This window comes from Triturus cristatus, chromosome 2_2 (assembly GCF_964204655.1).
Source record: "Triturus cristatus chromosome 2_2, aTriCri1.1, whole genome shotgun sequence".
In the NCBI taxonomy this organism is placed as follows: domain Eukaryota; kingdom Metazoa; phylum Chordata; class Amphibia; order Caudata; family Salamandridae; genus Triturus; species Triturus cristatus.
This window is the reverse complement of record NC_140582.1, coordinates 567,929,429-567,955,091: the sequence shown is the minus strand read 5'-3', so window position 1 is coordinate 567,955,091 and position 25,663 is coordinate 567,929,429. Positions and strand designations below refer to the sequence as shown.

Genomic DNA, 25,663 nt, shown 5'->3' with positions numbered 1-25,663 from the left:
AAAGAACAATCGGAAAAATTGTGCTTGTATATAATGAAGGCATTAAAAAAAATACTTGAACTCCATGCATGAAATGTAGGGCCTCTGGACAGCAACGTATATTCCAGCTGTGTTGCATTCTAAAATAAGCTGCAATGATAAATCTCAACCATCTCCACCGAAAGACATTTGGGGGCAGATTTACAAGAAAGTGACGCATCTGTAGAGATGCGTCACTTTCCCTGCGTCAACATGCAAAACACTTGCGTCACAATGGATGCGCCGTATTTACAATACGGTGCACCATAGCGCAAGGACTGACAGATGAGTCAGAAATTCTGATGCATCTGTTGACGGAAAAGTCACGCATTGCTCGAGTCGTGTCGCAAGCACGACGCAACTTCAGCAATATTCAGGGGTGCCCTATGCCTAACATGCAGCGTCACTCCTTACGCCTGCTTCAAGCAGGCGCAGGGTTTTGACGCAGCATGGACGTAAAAGTGACTCAGTGAAATCTTGGGGCTTCCTGCGATGGAACGCCCACCCTGTATACATTAAACCTGATGCAGGTTTAATGTAGCGCAGGGCTTCACAACGTGACGCATCTCCCTAGATGCGTCACGTTGTAAATGCAAAAGTGACGCAAGGGGCTTGGAATCTGCCCCTTGGTATTGAATGAGATTACATATATATATTTTTTTAAATAGCAAATACTTCTTAAATAGTGCACATATTGAATGTCCCGTTATAGGGAACTTGAAAGTGTTTTACAAAGTTGAACTTTGTCAAAGGGATATATAAATAACTTTTAAATAATATGCCTTTCTATTTAAGGAAGCGAGGAACAAGTGCTTTGTGGGCGGGTTTCTAAGACGGATACATACTCCGTGCACATTAGAGAATGAATGTACATAACTTGTACGGAGAGTAAAACAATGCTTTCTGGGTATGTGGTTATCAGGAGAAAAAAAAGGTAACGCTGCCTTCCCTGCAGGTAATGTGATATCCTGGTTTCAGTTACAGTTTCCTTGAACGAAAATAAAAGGTAATGAAAGATAAACACGCTTCTGGGGGCAGGGGTTGCCTCTCTGCATCATAACTTACCAAGTGTTCCTGAGGTGGTTGACTTGACCGGTCGTGAGCGTGGGGACGGTGCTGACGCGTCAGTTCATTCATGTGGAACGTTAATAAAGCTGGCTTTACTAATTCACTGCATACAGATGCCCTTTCTGCTCAAATAAGAATTCTGCAATCGCAAACCACCAAGTTCCTGTTTGCTAAAATGGACGGGTCTCCCCAGAAGGCATTGGGAAATCCTGCCCGGAACCGTAAGCCAGTTCCCTGGGGATGCATTAAACTAATGAAAGTGACTGAACTCAGGAAATTCATTGCCAAATTTCAGTGAGCTGCTCAGATATGTTTTCACACTCACGGCTGTGCGGTTTCTCAGAGCTGAACAATGTGTTCCATGGCTGTGCGTATATTATGAATGCAGGCCACTTTAGTACTTTATGTTACTGTCACAAAAGTTACACGTTTCTTTAAACAACAGCTATTTTGCTTTCTTAGGCCTTGAAATGGCGTTGGGAGAAAGAAAGTGCCAGTGATGACTTGCATTTATTTAGAGCTTGAGCAGTTAAGAGCATTCCCTTGCAGGGACATTTTAAGGCATGGGTAAAGTGGGCTCTGGCCCAGGACCCCAACCTTTCATGGGGCCCCCTGATAGCGCCAGCTCTGTTCTGAAGATAATCTTTCCTTGATTACCTTAAATAATTCTTAAACAGATTGTTTTAACAGCTGTTTGCCTTTAATTTGTTTTAAATGTGCGTGATGTGTGAATGTCTATTACAGAAATGTTGCAGAGAAATGTTGTGTTTATGTTTCCTGCAACATTTATAAAAAACTTTGTTTAGATCAAAACGGAACCTAAAATGGGAGGGGGTCACGGAGTTTTTTTGTCGTAGCATTAGTAAGCTGCTGCTGTTTTACAATATTGAAAACACACCTCAATATTCCTGAATATTATATGAAAAAACATTTAGAATTTGGACGAGAGTGCCTGTGCACTCTCAGTGACCTAGCCACAGAGGGCATAAAAGAGCTGAAATGGATCATAAATTCAAAGCTGTTCCGAAGAGGGGCCCCAAAATACGTGTTGCCCAGGGCCCCCCAAATCCTTAAGATGTCCCTGTTCCCTTAAAATTGGAATTCCTCCCCACCACTCACGGCCTTTCTTCAAATTGAATGTCTTCCTGGTGCCACTGCCATGAAAGGGGTGGTGGACAGGCAACTCGTAATATGCATGGCGGTGCTGCAGCAGCACTGCCACCATATTGCTGCCCTTTCCACTGCGCGACCTCTGCTGGAACGCGGATCCCTGGTGGATGCGGCAGTCTTGTGGCAGTCCGACCACCACACTCTGAATACTACAGGCAGACTCGAAGTGGTGGCAGTGACTGGACCGCCACCACGAATACGGCAATCCTGTGGCTCACCGTACTCGTAATAAGGCCCTTAGAATTCATCCATAACTAAATTGTTTGTTTTACCAAGCCATGAAATAGTGCAGCCTAAGTAAAAGAATTTCAATGCATTTAAAATCATTATTTCTTTTAATAAATAAACTCATAATTCAGATTCAAACAGAATCTAGTATATCGAAATATTTCATGGAAAAAAATGTTAATATTGTCAGTAATAATTATATAGAACGGGTCAAGACTAAATATGGTAGTCTCATACAATTTTCAAAAAGTAGCAACATGTGAACTATTTCCAAAAATCATTCAAACTAAACTGTCTTCATTAATAAATGTTGTTTATAATGTTAGGTATTCATACTAAATGTTTCACACATAAATATTTGCAAAATAAATTTGCACAAATACTGAGTTTGCCATGACACTCTACAAAGAAATCAGAAGAAATGCTAAGCTTCTCATTAGTTTTCATGACATGCTTGTTAATATTATAAGGTAAACAGTTGCTAAACATCTCAAATGTAGTAGTTGATTAATCCTAATGTTTATAGCTAGTCGTTCACACTTTTACAGTGCAGGTGCTTCAACTTTTTTCTCATTTACTGTGCTGTGCTTGTCAGCGTGTGTAAAGTGCACACTAGGATTTCAGCGTAGAATCTGATTTGTATGTCGTGTAAAGATTAATCAGTAGTTACGCTGTAACAAGCCCCCTTCTGATGGCAAATTAAGCCATCAAAAACTATCACATCAAATCATCACAAATCACTGTTTTGTCTTCTTTGCCCTTTTTCTTCCAGACTCCTCTATAATTTTCATTTCATCATAGTATTTTCATTGTTCATCTTCCAGTTCAAGATCAGATCTCGTTCTTTTCACTCCTCCTTTGTCCTTTTTAAGCCTACAGAATTTGATAGCCAATATTATTAGCATTATGCACAAAGAGATTGCCACTAATGGTCTTAAGATAGAAATCACTAATCCATTTCCTAAGTTACCTAACCAATTACTAACAGTTGAAAACCCTTTACCTATCACTTCCTAGACCACGTCTGCTTTTAAGTCTTTTTAAGTCCTTGTTTAAGTCAGTAATGTTTTTAATGAAGGCTTGTAAGTCTTTGCTCTTGTCTGATATGCAGGCTCAACAATGTTTAACCTTTAACAACCAACAGACGATGCCCTTCTTCACAAGAAGGATGTTAATGGCAAGTCGATTCTGTATCACCATTTATTTTATTGAAATAATTTCTACATCTACAACAGAAAATCCTCCAGTTGCACTGGTGTATAATTTAACAACTATAATAGACAGCTTTCTAATTTCCTGAGAGTTTAGTGCTACTCCTACAGAAGGTATCAAACCCCTAAAATATCTCCCACTATTTCACTTGCACTCACACTACTCTTTGTTCTCCCCTAATAATTCTCCTTCAATTTCTTTCAGATGATACATTTTCGTAAAGGCAATTCCCAGGTGACAACTACCATACCATCCTATCGGTAACTTGTAATTAGCATCCTTTCCACAAATATAATAGACTCCAGGAAAAGATAGGTTCAACTCCTTATTAGTATTTTCCCCAGTTTTCATAGACATCAAAACTAGTTTCATATTCAGTAAGAACTACAAATCTTCTATTAATATTTGATCTTTTTCTATATATGCAAAGTTTTCCCTTATGTTGCCAGTCTAAAGCTGATGCAGCCATTCCCTCTATAATGTTATTTTCTTCTTGCGGTAATATCCAAGGAGTTAGTTTCGATTTTGCACTAGTACTAATTCTCGCATTAACTCGTCTACTTTCTACAAAATCTATGAAATTCTTTTCGGCTCTCCCTATTTTACATTAGGTTCTTTGTATGTGCATAAGCCATATCCAATGATTGAATAGGTCTAAATATTAGCCCGTATTTTCAGCTTGCGAAGCTTAAGGATGTGGACTTAAGCGTTTTATCACAGGACAGGAAGCTCAGAAAAGTACCATAAAGCAAGCTGGTCACTACACTACAAGAAATTCCAATAAGTTAATGGCAAGCTATGGTAAGTCATGTCTTCAGCAACTAATGTAGGTATTTGCGTACGTCTATAGCAAACACCAACATCTATAGTATTTATATATTCATTCAGCAGATCAGTGTTAGTGTTCAATGAGGAATCAGTGTTTGGAAAATCATGATGTAAAGACTTGTCATTCATAAATGTAAAATCAGTGCTGCTAATTTTTGCAGTTTCAGAAGAAATTGTATGCTTAAAATCTTTTTTGGATACATAATGTGGCAAATTCAAAACAATAAGCAATGCGAATAGAGATAATTCCAGTATAAACACGTTTGCATCTAAGAGACATTTCAATGTTAGAACTCATGGCATCTCAAGTTTCAGACCATTACCTAAAACTATAAAAAATAAAAAAATAGGAAATATAGCAGCAAGTGGTTTGAGTAATTGGCCAACGTTCGGCACAAAAATATCAAGGCAGAGATCAGTAACTTCATTTAATATGGACAAACACACAGATCAGCTTTGTTGATGAGTATATTCAGAATAAATTGCGTCAGTCCCTCAAGCGGTACACCAAGATTGAAATTTAAATCCACAACAAAGTTCATTTCAAGGAGGTTTAGGTGGACTCATATTGTTAAAGCAAAAGGCAAAAAACTCCTGCTCCCATTCATTTGCAGCCAGATAAGTCCATTCACTCTTTGAATAATCGATTTGCTCCAATTTTGAGTTCGTCATGACCATCTGCAATGAAATCAGTAGGAATGCTAAGCTTCTCATTAGTTTTCATGACATCCTTGTTCAGAGTATAAGGTAAACAGTTGATAAACATCTCAAATGTATTATTTGATTAATCCTACTGTATCTAGCTAGCTAAGCACACTTTTATGGTGCTGATGCTTCAACTTGTTCTAGTTTTCTGTGCTGTTCTTGTCAAAGTGAGTAAAGTGCATTTTAGTATTTCAGTGTAGAATCAGGTTTGTATGTTGTATAAAGAATAATTAGCATTTACGCTGTAACAAAGGAAACTCCCTATTCTAAATAGTATTTGGAATAAGAGTAGAAAGGTGTCAGTGCAGTGCAGAAACCCATAAAGAGTTCTGATGAGAAAACGATCAATTCGTAGCATAAATCCCTTGCATTATAACTGAAAAGTATTCTCAGCTCAAAATAACAGCAGACAATTGAAGGAAAAATCTAAGAAAGCAGCCTCACATGAAGAAAGGCATCAGAAACTCAAAAGGTGAGTCTACGGCCAGAGAGTTTGGGAAGGAATCCATGAGATCCGCCTATCAGAGGTCTGGGATCTGTCTAGGAGCACGCACTAGTCTAAACACACAAATTCAACGTTGCAACGTTATTTTGTTTCACCTTCTTCATCCACCAATGGAATATCAGCAGACTCCTGGGAATGGGTTTACTCCCCATACTCTCACCAGAGCATAATAGAGTTTCAGACAATAGTAATAGGAAGGTTTCAAGGTTGTTTTCCTACTGTCCAAACTTCTTCCCATGAATCATTCTCCCTGCCGTTTTTGTGATCTCCTGATGAGAACCTTACTATCAATTGTCTAATTCAAAGCAATAGTCTATTGGCTAGCTAACAGTATGCTTCTGAAGTTGCAACATCTACAGCAAAAAGAAGAAAAACACCTTTCACAAACACCTATTCAGTGTGAAAAACAGGCCTTTCAGTGAATTATTTTCCATTTATTTTGGCATCAAAAATGAGGGTAATTTAGTCCAGCACTTTATTTACGTGCAGGTCTATAAAATTCAAGTACAGTTAGTTACTGCGATTTGTGTTATTTTACCATGTATTATTTTAAACATAAACTTGTGCACATTATTAGTATAGATAGAAGATAAAATTCACTGCAGCAATTTCATGTCATTCAGAAGATCCCCGTTATTCACTGTTACACATTTATAAATCTATATGCTATATATGGTGCAGATTCACTTTTGTCAGTGCATAGTAGGGTAAAATATATGTTATTTTTACTGCTATGATGCCAGTAGAAAAGGTGCTCACATCTCCAGAGTTACATATACCTCACTTAAGTCTTGAGAGACCGGAGAAAAACTGGAAAATAGCAGATGGAGTTATGCTATTTTATCCCCCATTTCCCACTTATTTCAGGTCCCTAGAGACTATAGAGAAGGCAAGATGTTGATGGTGTACTTGCACTATCAGTGGCAATTTTCCCTTTAAACTGTTGGTTTCTGCAGATCACAGGGGAATGCTGTCCATGCTGGCAGCAGCTTTCACACAGATGTTGCTTGCTCTCTGCTGTTGCAGTAAGAACAGAGTATGACTGCAGTTTTGTATGAGGATCCAGACATTGGGATGGGGTAATGACAAGATCAAGATTATTTTTTCAATTATTGGACAGAGTAAGAGAGCTTCTGAAAGTAGTGTGGTGGAGGACAGTGGCATAATGTAGGTAGTTACTTTTATTTTTTAAACTATTTTAGCCGAGAGGGTGTATTTGGTGAATCACTAGGCTAGTCTGAACCTCCACATGGCCACTGTCTCTAGTAACCTGAGCAAAGCAGTAGAATTTGGAAACTTGCTAATGGTTGTCTACTATCTTCCCTGATACTTCACTAACCCATCCTCTCTCCAAAGACGTGAGAAGATGTAGGTGGCATTCTTACTCCAACCAATATCTTCCCTATGAGCCCCACTTCAGCTGCGTACTGCAGTCGAAGGTAGCAGATGTTCTCCCAAATTTCATATAGTGAGGAGGAGATCATGTTCAGAGAGTGTCTGGAGAAGGTGCCAGGACACCGTGCATATTGTTTGCAAATATTGCTTGGGCAAGGGAGGGATTAAACAGATGATCATGGGAGAAGGTGGCAGATCACCAAGGACTAATTTGTAGTTCTTGAGCAAGACAGAGAGGATTTAAATTTTGGGTGGATGGAGCGCTTGGCACAATGCAACTTATTTTTTTAAGATATATTTGAGTGAAGAGATGGTTTTACCACGATTGGTGGGGAAGGTTAGCAGAACTCCAGGTATTTTTTTCAATGTTACTGGTAGATAGATGGGCTGAACTGTTAGTGACAGTTGAACAAATATAAGCTACTTTTGACATTTAGCTAGGGCCTGGGGAATGGAGGTGAGGACCATGTTGTGCATGGCTCCCCCATTGCCTCTCCACCACTGCACGTCTGATTCATAGGATCAACTGTACAGGCGGAAAGGAGTTGTAGCTGTACACACAACTGAAAATAACATAAAGCTTTCCACCAGGTCAGCTATCTATCTATCTATCTATCTATCTATCTATCTATCTATCTATCTATCTATCTATCTATCTATCTATCTATCTATCTATCTATCTATCTATCTATCTATCTATCTATCTATCTATCTATCTATCTATCTATCTATCTATCTATCCATATATATATATATATGTATTGAGCAGGGAGTAAACATAGAGGGTTGTACAGGCCATGTTAGGGATGGGTTCGCCATTTCTCCACCGCCTCGTTGCAATTGAAGAAGGCAGATGATTTGGGGTGCCGTATATAATATAACATTATAGATGGCTAAGAAGTGAATTATATGGACGTTTTCAACCTCAGGGATCTGATTGACATAGCCAATTTGAGTTTCATTCTTGTTGTCTGTTTGATGACACTCAGGACCCCTCTGTGAGAAACTTCCTCTTTATTCACTTTTTTCCCAACGATAATATGGTATTTATATTGCAGTTTATTTTCTGCAGGATGCACACCCCTTTGGCTAGTAATGGAATTAGAGCGGGATAGTCTGGAGGAAGGCCTACCGTCAGCTTCCACATTGTTGATCTTACTGCTTGCATGGTAGGAAGTTGACAATTCTCCCTAGCTGATCTAATTGAAAGGCTTTCTGGATAAACACTTTTTATTATATATTTTTAATTGTCTGATTTGATCACTTTGTTGTGGTAGGTGATCATTGGGGCAGACAGACAGGTGAAAGAAGACAAGCAGAGGAACGGTTTATGCACGGTAGAGGGGGAGACGGAAGCGATTCACGATTTCTTGTCATTGTTTGCAGAGTTCAGTATGATTAGTATTACAGTGCGTAATAAAAGAAACATCCCTTTGCTGATTGAGGTCTAGCATAACCACGTCCCTTGAAGAAGTATTTTTATATCTGCTATTCCTCCAATCAGAGTTCAGTTTAAGGCAGCACTACAAGACTTATTAAACGCCTACACCTGTCTGTGTCGGTTCAACTTCACTCTCAAGGTATCTGCATCGACAATGCCGGCATCTTCAAACATTGTTATGTTCCTTAGTGGAAATCACGACTAGTTGGGCACGGACATTTTTTGGAACCCTCAAATCGTCACATCTGCTACAGAAACATCCGTCCAAACTCTGAATATTTGCGAGTGTAACAGCGGCCACATATCACACTCTCGCCTCTAACTGGTGGTGTGTGATTCACCATGGCCGGTATTAAGGATTTTATTTTAGTTTGACATGTAGGGGAAGTTGCGCCTCTCTGTCTCTAGTAGATCGGTGGGGGTTTTCGTTTATTTGTGTGTGTCCTTTTGAGTAGAAAGCTCAGTTCCACACGGCAGTTCACTTTTTTAGGTCGAGGACTACCGGTCTGCCGAAGGCAGAACCGGAAGTCGGAGATTTAATGTTTTCTAGAGTGGCTCCTTCGCCCGCCTCTCTTTTTGCCTCTCCTCCATTGGCTGGCTTCCTAAACGGAGGCCAGCCATTGGAAGAGAGAGCCGTCCCTCCAAATAGGCTCCGTCTTTTTCAGATTCGGGGGCGTGTTCTTGCTGTTCTTTCTACTTTTTAGCCACGCCCTTTCTCAGGCGTGTTTTTCTCTCCTCCAGCCAATGGCAAGAGGAGAGAAAAAGAAACACGCCCCCGAATCTGAAACCGCCGCTGCGTTTCTCCGAGGCATTTCTGCTTCGCCTCGGAGAAAGACAGTGGTGGTGTGCTTGCGCGAGAGAAATAACCGTCCTCTGTACTTAGCCTAGACATCAGGTTCCTCAGACTGCCTCAGCTAATACGGCGCCCCAGCCTTGCCAATTTGCTGGGGCGGTGTGCTGCCACACACTGTGGCCAAACGGAAGGGCATGATTACTCTGACCCCATCCGCGGCTGCCGACCGATCGGGTGCCTTGCCAGCGCACCCGGTTGACCTATGACCTCGTGTGCCGTTCACCGTTGCAAATAGCTGGGGTGATGTGCGGCAACAGCCAAGCCCCTTCAGGCCATACCACAGGCGGTTAATGGGACAAACGTCCGCCCCACAAGACCCAAGCACTGCTGTGTGCAGGTAGCTGCGGCTTACGTTACGCACTACCCACTCAAGGCACCTCACGGCAGTAACAGAGGGCAGCCGCAGACACCGCATCTTCACAAGATGGCTGACGTAGAGCCGACCCAGGACAACCGACCTGTAAGTTAGCTAGTCCGTCTTCAGTTTCCATGAGAGAGCGAGCCCTGGACAGTTTGAAGATGGCGGCGTCCGTGGTGCTGAGCCTGGACACACTGCCCCTTTGCTGCTCATCCTGTCCTTCCTGGACTATCGCGACCTGACCAGGTACCTGGGGGCGGGGAGCTTCTGCCATCGGGGACAGGCCAGCTTCTTTCTTCTGAGGTAAAGTGAGCGTAACAAGTCGTGCGACAAGCACATGGCCTGCTCCTTTTGGAGGGTCTCCCTTGGACCCTTACAGTGTGCTTGGGATGCCCAGAGCCCCGGTGGCGTGAGGATCAGTACGCATGGTGCAGCCCGAGGTGAGGCTGAAGAGGGAAGCTTAGCTCCCTCCAGGCTCTCCCGGCCAGGGAGGGGGCACTGTGAGCCTCGAGCTGCCGGGGGAGTGCGGAGTCAGAATGAAGAGGGAAGCCTAGCTCCGGAAGGGGGGGGCTGCAAGCCCTAAGCTGCAGGAGGGCGCGGGGACAAGTGAATGAAGCCCCTCGCAGGCCATCACTACAGCGCACATTGCTCTTCCCTGGGGCACCTACATTAAAGGCTCCTGGGTACTTAGTATGCCACCTACTTACTTACAAGGCCCTGCCGTGCAGTAGGATATGAACCTTTCTAGAAGCCACATGTTTGTCCAGCTTCCGAGTACCATAGATACCAAGCGAGTACATGTATATACCATTTCCAAGTGAACTTGCGTACACTGCAAAGCTATGGATAGATCAAGGCCACGCCCAAGCACTACAGTTCCTCACTCTCCCAGCCCAAGACACTAGATATCGTATCCAGCTGTACGCCTCACCCACTCCCCCACGACGTAATGTAAAGCGGATCTTTGTAAACGCCCAACGGAACCCTTGCCCTGTTGGGAATCAGACTCTGGCGGATCTATATAGCGCCGACCTCAGAGAATAATCGACTCCTGGGCACCAGAGGCGCAGCTAGAGCCAAATTTCGGGGGGGGGGGGGGGCTAAGAAAAAATTTCGGGGGGGGGGGGCTGAATCTTTTAAGCCATAGGCAGAGTGGAGCTGCAGGGGCTCTTAGAAGGGGTGAAACAACAGCGAGGCCTCATTAACATGCAAATGGTCTTTTAAAGACCTGTGAAGTGCTCGGGTGCGGCTGTGTGCGCGCCGAGAAGCTGTCTCATCCCGGGCTGCCACACACGATGGGGGGGCTGAAGCCCTGTAAGTCCAATGGGTGTTGCGCGCCTGCTGGGCACTATACTATGTCTTCAGTCGATTGGAGCCCCTGGCCTGCCATGATTGTCAGGCTGTTGTGTAAGTAAGTAACATTTTATTGTTGTCATGCACCGCAGTGACGGTAGGGCAGGTGTGGGGGCAGAGGTCGGTCTGCAAGTATGCCCCCCACCTTTTGCCTACAGCCTGCACCCCTCCTTCCTGTGAAGAACAACGTAGCGAGAACGTATCTCTCTCCTGTCTCTAGACTGTACCCCCCCCCCCCTTTGTTTCTGCTCAGTGCGATGGTAACTTTCGCAACCTCTGAATCACGACCCCAATTCCCGTTAAAAATTGCTCTTGCACCGTCCTTCGGACTCCCCTGTCTAGATGTATGCTATAATAGGGTGTTTCACTGGCCCGTACCCACAGACCCCGTTCGTTCTAGATGCAAGCTGCAGTAGGGTGGTGTCTCCTTTGTCCCCTGTACCCACAGACCTCTCTCTAGATGCAAGCAGTACAGTGGCCCCTCTCCCGCCCCTTTGTACCCACAGACCTCTCTTCTCTCTCTAGATGCAGGGCACTACAGTGGCTTCTCTCCTGCCGCCTATACCCACAGATCTCTCTCCTCTCTTAGATGTTGGGTACTACAGTGGCTTCTCTCCGTCCTCCTGTACCCACAGACCTCTCTCCTCCTCTCTTAGATGCAGAGCAGTACAATGACAAGACTGCAGAAAGGTGTGTTATGAAGGAAGTTCATTACCCTTATTTTCCAGTCTTTTACTTGTCAAGTAATGTAACAGTATTTGTTAGGGATAACATTCTTTAAAAGTTTGAATTTGGTTTCAACGGAGCCGGCATAAAGAATGTAGCTTTTGTATTTTTCTTCATGCCCAGTACCAAAACAATACACTTCCTGTATTCCAGTCTAGAGGCTAAGATTACTGTGTATACTGTGTATCCCCAAGTCTCCCGAGGATCCTCCTTTCCAAAGAATGTACATGATGCCACCATATTTCTATCCACTTTAAATATCCCACTCACTACCTCAATCACTCTCTATCTCACTACCTCACTCTTTCTATCTCACTAACTCACTTTCACTCTCTCTTTCACTACCTCTCTCTCTATCTCACTACATCACAACATCACTCTATGCTTATATATCAGTACCTCACAACATCCCTCTCCCTCACTACCTCACTCTTTCACTACCTCACTCTCTCTATCTCACTACCTCACTCTCTATCTACCTCACTCTCTATCTCACTACCTCACGCTCTATTTCAATACCTCTCTCTCTCTCTCTATCTCACTACATCACTCTCTCTCTGCTAATGCAATAGGTATCACATATTCCAAAAAAAGCTAATGCCAATAGAAATGACAATGCCATTTATTTAGGGATACAAAAATGATAAAAAAATAATGAGCAATACCAATAGCTCTACCTATAATATTGCCGAGACCATTGCATTGTAAATGCTTGTTTATACTTGTTCATAGGAAGACTTCAGCATGCATTTATAAGCTTACTGTCAAGTCCGTTTTGTCCATTGCACTGTCTGTCCGACGTAAAATGGTGCAATATAGTTGTTGTCTTAATATTGTCACTTCTTTTGTGGATACAAAACCCAGAAAAGATTAAAACTGAGAAATTGTCTCATTCAAAATCAAAGCAAACGTCCATTGAAGTGTTGCAGGCCTTTTAATGGAGACCACACACAGTGCGAGTCAGTTTTTGCACTTGAAAAGAATATTCTTCGTTTTATTTTATTGTCCTTTATCATCGCCCAAGCTTCATACTGTCTACTTATTTATAAAGATGTCTGGCTTTCAAATGATGATTTTACACACATGGAAGGTTCTTGTCTAAGCTTTCTTTCTTTTCCACCTATACAGAAGGGCACACTTTCATAAGCAGTGTGTCTGCCCTGTCGCTTGTTGCAACACCGTGTACAGAAATGAATAGATTGTATGTCTTCAAGACTTCAAGGCCTTCTGAGTAGCCAATGAAAATGCACAAACACGGAGGCGAAAGCCACAAGCATTTAAGCCCCAGGGATCAACATATATCATGTTGCTTTTGCTACCCAGCACTTAGGCTGTACACGACTTCTGCCCAAAAAGGTAATTTACAGTAATGTCCTGGAATTAATTTGCAAAAGGCACTTCAGAGGCTCAAAATGAAATGCTGCCTGAATAGTAGACCCATGAAATTAAAGCAAACTTCAAAAGCCATTGCAAGTTATGGTTCTTGTTTAACATTCTTCCTAGGTGCGTCTGTAGCTAAAATTAAGTCAATTACAGGCTTGGCAAGGGCTATTGTGACTGAGAGCTCCCCCGCCGTCAGCCTCCACCGCCCATTTTGTCTAATGTGCCATCATGGAATGCATAACTGATTGCTGAACGGTAATTAAGATGCAGAAAGGGAGAACAAAGTTTCTACAGCTCACATTGGAATGAGGGATAATATTTCTTCCAAATTTTTGTGCACATTTTTATGTCCCTTGACCTGAAAGATCAAGGCAAACGGTTGATTCAAGAACCAAACACATTTTAGGCACCCTAAAGCTATTAGTTTCATCGCTTTTTACATAAGAAAAAGTCCTCATCTAAGACATTTCTTTCCACAGTGAAATTTCAAATTTTCCCTTTGCAATGTAATACCCTACTATATAATATGCGGAAGTTATACAAAAAAGGTTCAGTGTAGAATGATCGGGCACACTACATCACCAATAAATGCAATGCACGTGCACTGTACCATTGATCAAATCCAGTGGCGGCCTTCATGGATCGGGGTGGTGAGGCGGGGGTGTAGTGGTGGGGGTGTAGTGGAATGGAGGTGTAAAACAAGAAAAAAAACATACCTTATCAATGCGTCTCTCCTTTGTTTCTCGGGCATGAACAGGAAGCAGGCTCCCCTAAGCCAATCACAACACTACAATGTAGTGCTGTGATTGGTATCAGCGCCTTGGTACGGTACGGTGCTCATGCAAGCAGTAGGAGCCTGGGCATGTTCTCCACCCAGGCTGTAATAAAGCCTGGGTGAAGAACATTCAAAGTGCGCATGACTGTTTGGCCTGCCCCAGACAGCCGGCCAAACTGTCATGCGCACTTACAGTGCCACTACTCCTACCCCTGCTCCTGTGCCATCAGCGCAGCCCGCCATGCACGCAAAGTTGCCACAGCAGGAAGAAATAAAATGTAATAACATTGAGTTATTATAATTTAATTTTTCTTTATTTCAGTGCTGCAAAGCAAGGCGACGCTACTCCACCTTAGCGGAGGAGCCGCCACTGATCACATCAGGATCTGTCCCGTTTTTGCTCCAGCTTTCCTAATCTGTGTTACCCAATCAAGGTATTGCTTAAAAAAAAGGAGCTAGAGGATGTATTTATCAGAAATCAATTAAGCATTTCTCATGCACAAATATCAGACAAACAGAACAATTGTCACAGTGGTTTCCCATTGAGATAGGGTGACGAGAAGCAGGGTAAGCCTATGTTGTGCTTCCGTGCAGAAGTTGTTCCTACTTATCTCTATCTGTCACTCACATTGGGAGAGGAAGATGATGAAATTCATCCAAAGTCATATAGATGCTAGGCAACTTTTCAGCTATGAGTAGAAATGGGTACTGGCACAGACCAGCAACAATATCTTAGACAAGCTAGTAGGTGCTTTCCTGGAAAGTAATCAGGCTCCTCACAGATCACCAGTGTTAGAAATTGGGTCTCAAGGTGGGAGAGGTTTGCACCCTGCCCAAGTAGGGACCACAGTCCTAGTCAGGGTAAGTCATATACACAACCTAAATTATCCTGTGCTCAACCTCTGGTAGCTTGGCATAGAGCAGTCATTCTTAACTTAAGAGGCAATGTGTGAAGTATTTTTGCAACACTTAAATTACAGTAGCACAGTTAAAACACCACAAAAAGACTCCACCCCAGTTTAGGAAAATAGGGAATATGTACCTGAGTAAAACAAAACCTAAATGACAAAATCCAGTAAGTAGAACTTGAGATATGAATTTTTAAAGAATAGCTGCAATATAGTGCTTAGAAGTCAATAGCGCTTAGGGGTTACTTGAGGTTGCGCTGTACCGGAGTATATTCAAAGTTTCAGGGCGACCGCGATAAGAGTAGGTCGGCTACAGGACCCATGCAGGGCATGTTGCAAAAGTAACTTGGATGGAGCATGCATCTGTGTCGAAGACTCGATGCGAGGAGTCGATGAGCTGCCGTGTTGTCCTTGATCCTGCGGATGGAGGCAAAGCATCGGCGGTGATTCGCACAGTCAAGGAAGCTTTGGCGGTAAACCCCTTTACCATGCAGCTGTTGCATTGATATTGAGTCATTTTGTCTGTTGGCTCGAGCTGCGCAGTATGTTTTGATGGTTCTAGACAGCAGAAGTCGCCTTTCAAGAGCCTAGGACTGAGTAGGCATGCGTGGCAGGGTAGGACTCAAAGTTTGCAGAGTCCAGGTGCTGTTGCAGAGTTGAAAGAAGTCTTTGATGGCCCTTAGACTTCAGAGCCGGTGGCGAGCCAGCAAGCCCTTGGAAAAAACTTGGATTCAAGGATTCAGAGAGTAGGTCTAGTCCTTCTCACTCCCAGACAAGAAGCAGCAGACAGCAGGCCAACACAGCAAAGTAGGTAGAAAATTATTAGTACTTCCTGAAGCACAGCAATTGACAAGCAGCAAGCCAGCACTGAAAAGCAGTTAGCAGAGTGGCAGTCCCTCCTATAGCCCAGTAGCTCTTCTTCCTGGCAGAATGTCCTTAGTTCCAGCAAAGTTCTGTGTCAGAGGTCCAGTAATTATATCCAGTTGTGCCTTTGAAGTTGAGGAGACTTCAAAGAGGCCTTTGAAGATCACAAGGGGCCTGCCTTCCTTTCCTTCCCTGGCTACAGGCTCACTACTTGGGGGTAGGCAGCTCTGTGTGAGGGGTCAGGCACAGCCATGTGCAGGTGCAACTTCTCCCTCCCTATCTACCTCAGGAATGCCCATTAGCCTGGTGATGGGCTATCAGGATGCAAATGTCATTCCCTCAGCTCCCTTTGTGTGTGGCTCTCGAGAGGAAATGCACTAAGCCCAGCTGTCACCCAGCCCAGGCATGTATCTATAGATGGCACAGGCACAGAATGGTTAAAGTAAGAAAATGCCAACTTGCTAAAAGTGTTATTTTCAGACTTACTATGTAAAATATGACTTCACCATCAGTGGTGATTTTAAACTGTGAGTCCAGAGGACACCAAACTCCTAATCTCTATCTTTTCCCCAATTGGACATTACACTTAAAAGATGTTTTAAGGCAATCGCAATGTTAACCTATGGGAGAGATAGGCCTTTCAGTAGTGAAAAATTAATGTAATAGTTTTTGACTACATGGATATGTAAAACACAAAAGTACATGTCCTACCTTGTAAGTGAACTACACCCTGCCCATAGAGCTGCCCAGGGCCTACCTTAGGGGTGACGTATATGTAATAAAAGGGAAGGTTTGGTCCTGGCAAGTAGATTAACTTGCCAGGTCGGAATTGCAGTTTAAAACTGCACACACAGGCTCTCTAGTGGCAGTCCTGAGACATATTTAAAGTGCTACTGAAGTGGGTGGCACAATCAGTGCTCTAGGCCAACTAGTAGCGTTAGATGTACAGGGCCTGGGTACATACAGTTTACTTATCAAGGGACTTATAAGTAAACCAGATAGGCCAGTTGTAGATAAGCCAATGTTACCATGTTTTGAGTACAGATTATGAGCACTTGAGCACTGGTTAGCAGTACTAAAGCCCCAAAAATGAAGTCGGCAAAACAGAAGGTCAGAAGGCAAAAAGTCAGGGAAACCACGCCAAGGATGCCAGGTCTAACAACCAGTCACTTCAATCCTTTACAAGTTTTTTGTACTTACATGACAACATTGACACAAGTGAGATGTAATGTAAACCATGTCTTCATGAACACACTGGGGAAGTTACACCATGAAAGTTACCTACGTAGAAATTCCTGGACTGTGCCATGAACTGATAGCAGAATAGCCCCATAGGGGAAATTACTCAGCACATTTCCATGTAATTTGAAGGTAAGGACGGGGAAAAGTCTTTGAATACCACAGAAAAACACATGAGTAGGTGTGACTTATATCTGGCTTAAGGATCACTTACTCTTTATTTTCCTGGAGTAAGATCATAACTACTCATGGAAAAGAACTTTGTGGATAGAGCTATGTCTGACGTAGTGAGTACTACAGTGAAACACACAGAATGATTTCAGGACTGTAAAATATTCGGCTTACTGGAGTTACACTTCAGTGCATGAAGCCATCTGGAGGTACACTTAACTGTGACAGGGTATTTCCATTGGATGGTAACTATTATATAGCTTTTCCGTCATGTGGTCTAGAAGAAGATACATAAGACACGTAAACTGATGAGACACTGAATGCATGGTGTCTGCATAAATAATGATCTATGGGTGTAAGCATAGACATATTTGGGCAGCATTATTCGACATAAAGATCACCCAGTGGAAGCATATCAAAATGGCTACATCAACATGGTATAATGGACAGAGCAAAGTTAGTGAAAAGCAACTGTCAGACAAACAGCTGCAAACTATCTTTATCTACCTAAAAATGTAATCTTTCTCCGTGGATATCTGAGAAAACACAATCAGATGTTCTCTGTGAATGGAGATTCATTTTAGGTCTGGCGTGTAAGGGATTTCAGCCATCTCTCTTTATTTATTTGTCTGTTGTTGTGTCATTCACATTTTGCTGCCACCTACTACCAGAGACGTTTTAAGGCATAGGCAACGTGGGATCTGACCCAGGGCCCCAACCTTCTTTCAAGGGGCCCTGTGATGGAGCCAGCTCTGTTCTGCAGATAATCTTTCCCTGATTACCTTAAATTATTCTTAAGCAGATTGTTTTAAATGCTGTTTTCCTTTAATTTGGTTTAAATGTGTGTAATGTGTGAGAGTCTATTACAGAAATTGTGTTGAGAAATATTGTCTTTATGTTTCATGCAACATCCATAAAAAAGTTTCTTTTAGATCAAAACGGAACCTCACATATGAGAAATGGGAGGGGGGTCACAGACATTATTTGTAGTACCATTAGTGAGCTGCTGCCATTTTACAATATTGAAAACACACCTCACTATTCCTGAACATTAGATGTAAACACATTTAGAATTTGGACAAGGGTGAAAGTGCACTCTCAGTGATCTGGCCACAGAATTCATTCAAGAGCTGAAATTGGATCATAAATTCAAAGCTGTTCCAAAGAGGGGCCCCAAAATACATTTTACCCAGGGCTCCCAAAATCCTTAAGATGTCCCTGCCCACTACCGCATATAGCATGGGACTGTGGGCCAACCTACTTAAGCCACTGGTTAATTTCACTGTGATTGACAGCATTGTGCTCTCCTCACAAAGGAAAACATCCACACACAAGCTAGTTTCCTTCAGTGCCAGAGTTTTTGTTTTGTTTTTGCTTTATAATTAATTTAGTGTCGCCTTTGTGTTTAGAGCCTGATATGATAGCAGGATGCTTCTCTTGCACATGTAATTTTTTTCACCGGATCCCACCTCCCTCAAATGCTGTTGTAAATTACTTTCAGAGTGTTTATCTTTTTTTTCTTTCTTTCTGTTTTTTCTTTCTTTATGTTTTTCATTCTTTCTTTTTTGCCTTCTTTCGTTCTTGCCTTATTTTGTCTTTTTTCTTTTCTTCTTTCTTTTTTCCTTATGTCCTTTCTTTTTTCTTTCTTTTTTCTCCATCTTTCTTTCCTTCTCTCTTTTTTCCTTCGTTCTTTCTTCCCTTCTCCTGTTCTTTTATTCTCTTGCTTTTTTCCCTTCTTTCCATCTCTCTTACCGTCTTTATTTATCTGATTTCTTCTCTTGTTCGCATTTTCTTTCTTTCCTTCTGTTTCTTCTTTCTTTCCTTCATTCCTTCTACCATTCTTTATGTCTCTTGCTATCTTACATTCTTTCCTTCTTTCATTCCTTCTTTTCCTTTCTCTTTCCTTTGCTTCTAACTACCCTCTCTCCTTCTCTCTTTCCTTCCCTCTATCTTTTCTTATCTACTTCCTACTCTCTTTCTCACCTTCTGTCTTTCCTTCTCTTTTCCTCATCTACCCTTCTCTCTTTCCTTTAGTTTCTTACTCTTTCCTTTCATTCCCCTTCTGTCTCTACTTCCCTGCTGTCCCTCTTCCCCCTTCTGTCCCTTATTCCCCTTCTGTCCCTCTTTCCTTCTGTCCCTTGTTCCTTTTTTCCTTCTGTCCCTTTCTCCTTCTGTTCCTCTTTCTCTTTTTCCTCCTGTCCATGCCTCTTTTTCTTTCTCTTTATCCATCTCTCTCTTTGTCTCTTTTTTCCTTCTTTCTAAGTCCCTTTATTTGCCATTTGCTGACTACTCTATGATTTTTGGCATGCCACCATTCAACGAAGAACACATCCACCCACAAAATAGTTCTCTTCATTGCCACCAGGGAATACCATGGTAATGTGTGTGTTTTTTAGACCAATATAATATTTTTATCCTTTGCAAATGATCTTTTTTTTAGATTGATGAGGGCCAGGCATATTGCCAAACAATATAGTTTTGCAAAAATCATGACAAAATAAAATAAGAATTGCCAGAAGGCTGGCAGCCAATGCCAGCAGCCAGACATAATGGCTCTGCCAATGCTTGTTTCATTGTTGTACTCAACACTTTGATCTTCAGTATTTCACCAGTTTTATCATACAAATTAAGTGACGCTACCTTGTAATATACAGGAACCCTGTCATGTCGTTGTGATCCTTTACCATCAAGGCATGTTGAGGGCAACCAAGTTGTAGGTGAAGATCCTACATCTCATGGTCTCATGCACCCCTTGTTGTGCTTTCTATACTTGGTGTTTCATTATCTGTAGGGGTGGGCATACCTGACGTTACTCCATGTAGCGTAATCACATGGAACTACCTTAGAATTCATCGCTATTACGCGGACTTACGCAAAAAGAGTAATTCTGCATTTAGCACTATATCTTAGTGCAAAACTTGCCCCTGGCGTACATTTTGGAAGCAAAAGGGCATTTTTCCACAAAAAATAGTACTAAATGCTGCAAACAACATTTAGCGAGCACAAACAGTCACTCACGCTTGGTAAATGTGCATTTGGGGTAGGAGTTTTCCACAACTTATTCCTGCCTGTTAGTGCTATTTTCTTTTAGCGTAAAATGCACTCTTGAGTCCAAAGGGGACACGAGGATGCATTTTGCACTAAGAAATAGCACTAAATGCAGCAGAGTACAAATAGCGAGCAAGAGTGCCCACGTGGTAAAATGTGCTCTTGTCCTAGGATTTTTCCCCCAAATTGCAAGCGAATGAGTAATCTGGTAATTATCGATTATTCTGCATCAAGGAGTAACGCAGAATTACCAAAACTACTCTGATTACTCCATTGTCATTGAAATTACACCCAGGCCTAATTACTAGTTGAATATAGTTTTGCTTCACTCTGTCTATAGCTGTTGCTGTTTGAATCAGGAAATGAGAAAGAATGTTGGGGGCTACAGGAACAAATAGTTTACCTTTGGAATGCTATTCATTCACAAACTAAAAGGCTTTTTTCCTGGTCTCTTATTAAAATTCAGCCTTTCTAACGGTCGAACTTTAAGGGTTGGTGCCAGTCTCTCCAGCCATGTTCACACAGATTAGTGCATTTCCATGTAGGATGCTTGTAGTTCTTGTCACTGCCATTTTAGTTGTGAGTCAGTTGACAGGTCTCTGTTGTTAACTAAAGTTTATGATATAAGTGCACTAGTTGCAGACGCTTTCTAAATTCCATCCGCAGATGAAATAAACATTAAAACACTTAGGGGGTCATTAGTATGGTGGGCGGACTTTGTCCGCCCGCCATACCCCCGGGAATCGGGACCGCCCGCAATGCCAGTGGCGGTCCCGCACCCTCTATTAGGCTGCGCCCGCCACACTGGCGGGCGCATCGCACATTTGAAACATTGCGGCGGGCGGTGCTGAAAGCATCGCCTGCTGAAATGCCACAAAGGCAGGATGTGCCTATCAATGCACAACGTGACAGACACCACGCGGTGCCTGCCACGTTGTACATTGAAATGCAGGGGGTACTCTAGGTACCCCCCATGTGCACCCCCACCCCCCAGAGTCCCTGGGGACCCTCAACAGGCACCCGCAAGTAAACTCCGCATGCCTTTCCGTGGCGGCGAAAGGCATGTTTCCGCCCCCATTGTAATATGGCTGGTGGTGTCTAACAGACACCGCCACCATATTGAACCCTTTCCACATTTTCTATTAATTCTAGTAGAACAGTTCTGGTACCATTCCAGTGGAAAGCAGCCTTACACCTTTGGGTCATGTTTGTACTGTATGAAACTGCATAAATAAATACATTTTTCTTAAGCTCTATTGTTTTTGTAAGACACGCACCTGCAAAAACAATTCTACCAGACACTTGCAAATCTAGGTCTTTGAATTCATGTCTAACAGATACATTTGACGAGCTATTTATTGTAATCTTTTCACTTGTCTTCCTTTGGTTTAGACCCTTATCAACTTCCAAAATATCTTCAAATTAATAATTAGTCCTCTGCAGTTGGTAGTGACCAGTAGTTTGAGGAAGGTAATAAGGAATTGCTCAACTTATTTATGTGATCTCCACAGTCCTGTTGCATGTCTCTGCTGTTGTATTGTGCAGGGTGCTTTGAATCGAAATATAAAAGTGCTCACTATTTAGAGTATTTGTTTGCTGTTTAGAAGTGCAGATACTCTGCCATTAAATGTATTACAGCATTGCTGAGAAGTGCTGGCACACAATCTTTCAAATTAAAGAAGTGCGGGTATTCAGCACAGGTCAGTACCTGCCCATGTAAAGCATTGTGTTTGTGCAGCATTTTTTACAGTGTTCAATTTCCATAAATGTGCAATGAACATCATCAGCCCTTTCACAATGGAGAGACGTTCCCGGCTTAACATTGGGTTCTTGCTTCTTCTAAAGAAACACATGCTGTCTGGTTGCAGCTTTAGAAGACTGCAGACCAGACACAACCACCATACACCTACAATCCACGGATAAGCTCGAGGTCCACATATTGCAAGTGGCTGGTTGGGAATGCCAGCGCGCAATGGTATCATCAAAAGAAACAGCGTTCTAGGTCTAGGAGGCCGACAAGTGCTTCTTAAATGAATTTACTCATTTAAAGGCTAACTAAATATACAGCATATGTCAGCATTTTCTTAAATCGATATAGGAAATATTGCATATGGTGGCAAATTGTGAACAAGAAGTGCAAACAGTGCACCCATAACTGATTCCAAGTGAATCAATAAAAAGCCCATTGAAAGCGGCGCAATTAGGATCAGAAGATAAATCAGCGTTTAAATGACTGCAGGTGTCTTCAAAAGTCGTAATTCCTCATTCACGATGGGGCGTGATAAGTGCTGGCGTCGATGTCATTAATTTAAATGCCTGTGATAATTGAAACACTCATTTGTTTTGGAACCAGTGCACAGCATTTGCCTACGAGGAAGGAACTGGGGCAGACTTTCGAAGGAGGCTGGTTTACCCTTCTTTGCCGATGATGACATCAGCAATGAATCACGAATGGACTCCACCTGTCGCCAATCACAAGAACCTGAACTGATGTTAACAAAACTCTTTTGAATTGGTTTTGAATTTATTTATTCCTAGAACAGCCAGCCCCTTGTACATGTTTAACTATAGTTCCGCTTTTAATGTTTATTTTTTATTTTTTCCCCTTCAATTACTTAGCTGTGCGACAATTGCACTTCTTGTTCAAGTTGACATCAAATGCATTATTTCATATTCTGACTTAAGAAGTATGAATTATGAGTCATATATGCTTAATATTTAGTTACCATTTAAATGAATACATTAATTTAGGAAGCACTTTCTGGCCTCCTTCAATACCACCTCATTTTTGGGTCACAGGGTCGCTTTTTGGGGGGGGAGGGGTGAGGTCCCTGGCCTGAGAGCTCCAGACTGTGTTCGTTGCATGGGGGCCCCCAGCATATACTTTGCATGGGGCCCCCTCAAGTTTTGTTACGCCGCTGCGAGTTTTTGCTTATATAAATAATAAAGTTTCCATGCCATATGCTACCAAGCAGGAATGACTTAGAACCTTTATATAGATTGGGGGGCTTCACCTGCACACTTCCGGTGTCGCCGTAGTTTCCACAATGTATACACAGGTTCACGGCGAGTTGCCAGCACCAACATGGAGATTAATTTCTAAACACATTTCGATTACCATACTCCTCTCACTTTACTTCAACAAGGGGTATTTCATATTGGCTTGGGGTAGTGATTTTAGTGCTTTTTCTCACAGTACACTTCCCCTGTCTCTTGGAAAGGCTCTTAGACAGCAGTTATTCTAATAGTGTATCGTGCCCCTCAAGTTTCTGTTCTGTGTATTACTGTTTTCTCTTCAAATCACCCTTCTATAATATTTTGTCGATTGAATTTGATTTTTTCATTTCTGTGCTGAGGATTCAGTTATACTTATTTTATCTTTTATTGCCACATTTACTCGTGACATTCTGCATTGACATGGATGCCACCTCACTTTTTTAAAATTCAATGCAAACAATATGGAAGTCATTTTCTTTCTTGAAGCTGCTCACACATCGCCCTCTTTTTTTTCGTACCTATTAATTTATATTTCACTTCTTCTGCTTATGAAGCTAGTTGAAATATTCTTACTAAATCTCGTGTGGTATGAGATTTATGTCTTTAACATGAAATTACTCCTTCTAACTCTTGTTCTTTTGCATTTATTTTATTGCCTAACTCCCTAAATTGGTATATGGACATTTTGCTGTGGAAACTCATTAGGTGGGGAAATGCTGCCCAAGTTAACTCTTTTTATGCAGCACCTGAAGAATAAAAACACAGTGCTGTTCATTTGTCAGCCACACTGAAAACCCAGGAGAAAATCCTACAGTCTGCAGCACTTTTCATCTCACGCCTGAAAAAGTTCTACCACATCACCACCACAACAACAAAGGGACTTTCTATTGGTCCCCGCAAGCCCACATGATTTGATTTTATATTTTTTAAAGCGCTCGAATGCCCTTATGCATCTTGGCGCTGCTTATGCCACAAACTATTGCTGATAAGTAATGGCCTATAAAAGATTTCCAAAGCACCAGGTTTTCTATAGTTTCATAAAGAAGGTTAAATTGGGACTATTTTTTAAATTTAAAGGTAGGGTGTTCCATAGCTTGGCTGTTCCTGCTATGAAACTTCTCCCTCCCCAATTTGCTCTCTTAGCTCTGCGGATCACCAAAAGTTTGTATGCGGATGATCGAAGGTTTCTTTTCAGAATGTACCAAATGAACTGTTTTTAATGTAGTCTGGACCTAACGTATGCAGTGCTTTATAGGCTAGACAAAGGGATTTAAATTTGATCCTGTTGGCAACTGGAAGCCAATGAAGTGTGACTAGACCGTGCGATGCTGACTGATGCTTGGGAATATCCAAGAGCAGCCGGGTCGCTGCATTCTGTAAGGCCTGCAATTTCTGTAAGAGTCCCTTTTGTATGTTCAAATATAGGGCATTGCCATAATCCAATCTTGGACAAGGCTATGGCACTCACAACCGTTTTTTGCAAATCCCTATTGATGAAGGGGCGTATTTTCCTAATTAGTTTGAGAAAAAAAAAACACTGCTGAAGCTAAAGCGTTTACCTGATCCCCAAATGTCAATCGGTCTTTGAAAGTAATCCCTGGTTCTTCACCTTTTTCACTGGTGAAGGGAGAGAACCCAGCTAATTTGGATACCAAACTGGAGGCCCAAGAATCAGGATCATTGCCCAGTAAAAGCACCTCCGTTTTCCCGGAGTTCAACTTTAAACTGTTGGTTTTCATCCATTTATTAATCTGAGTCATGCATTGATTAAAATGGTCGCTAGTTTCTTTTACATTGCTGGACAGTGACACAATTAACTGTGTGGTGTCAGTATATGAGACAGCTGAAAAGCCAAAGGACCTAATAAGTTTGGCTAGCGGTACTACATGTAAGTTAAACAAAGTAGGGCTCAAAGATGAGCCCTGGGTTACTCCGCATGGCAGCCTAAACTGTTCAGAGGAGCATGCTCCTAACTGCACCAATTGGACTCTATCTGCTAAAAAAGGTTTAAGAAGTTTAACAGCTTGGCCTTTAATTCCAGATTATGAGAGTCGGTTGGCAAGAATGTTATGATCTACCGTATCGAAGACCGCTGAGAGGTCTAAAAGTATCAGCACGGCCTTCCCTCCCGAATCTAAGATGCCTCTTAATTCTTCGGAAGCCATAATAAGGACTGTTACCGTGCTGTGTGCTTTTCGAACCGCAAATTGTGTTGGATACAGAAATTCATAAGTTTTGATAAAAGTGGCTAGCTGGACATTCAGGGATTTTTCTAAGACCTCTGCCGTAAATAGCAACTTAGAAATAGGTCTAAGATACTGGGTTCCTGCACATCCAGATTTGGTTTTTTTGCAGAGGAATACTGGAGGCCATCTTCCAATTCTCCGGAAAATGGCCTGTAACAATAATTTCATTGAA

At 42.2% G+C, this 25,663-nt stretch overlaps 1 protein-coding gene across 1 annotated transcript in view; it reads left to right on the top strand.

The window, feature by feature from the left end:
• The window catches only part of PDGFC (platelet derived growth factor C), a 761,010-nt gene that overhangs the window by 481,520 nt on the left and 253,827 nt on the right, over positions 1-25,663 (top strand). The window lies entirely within an intron of this gene.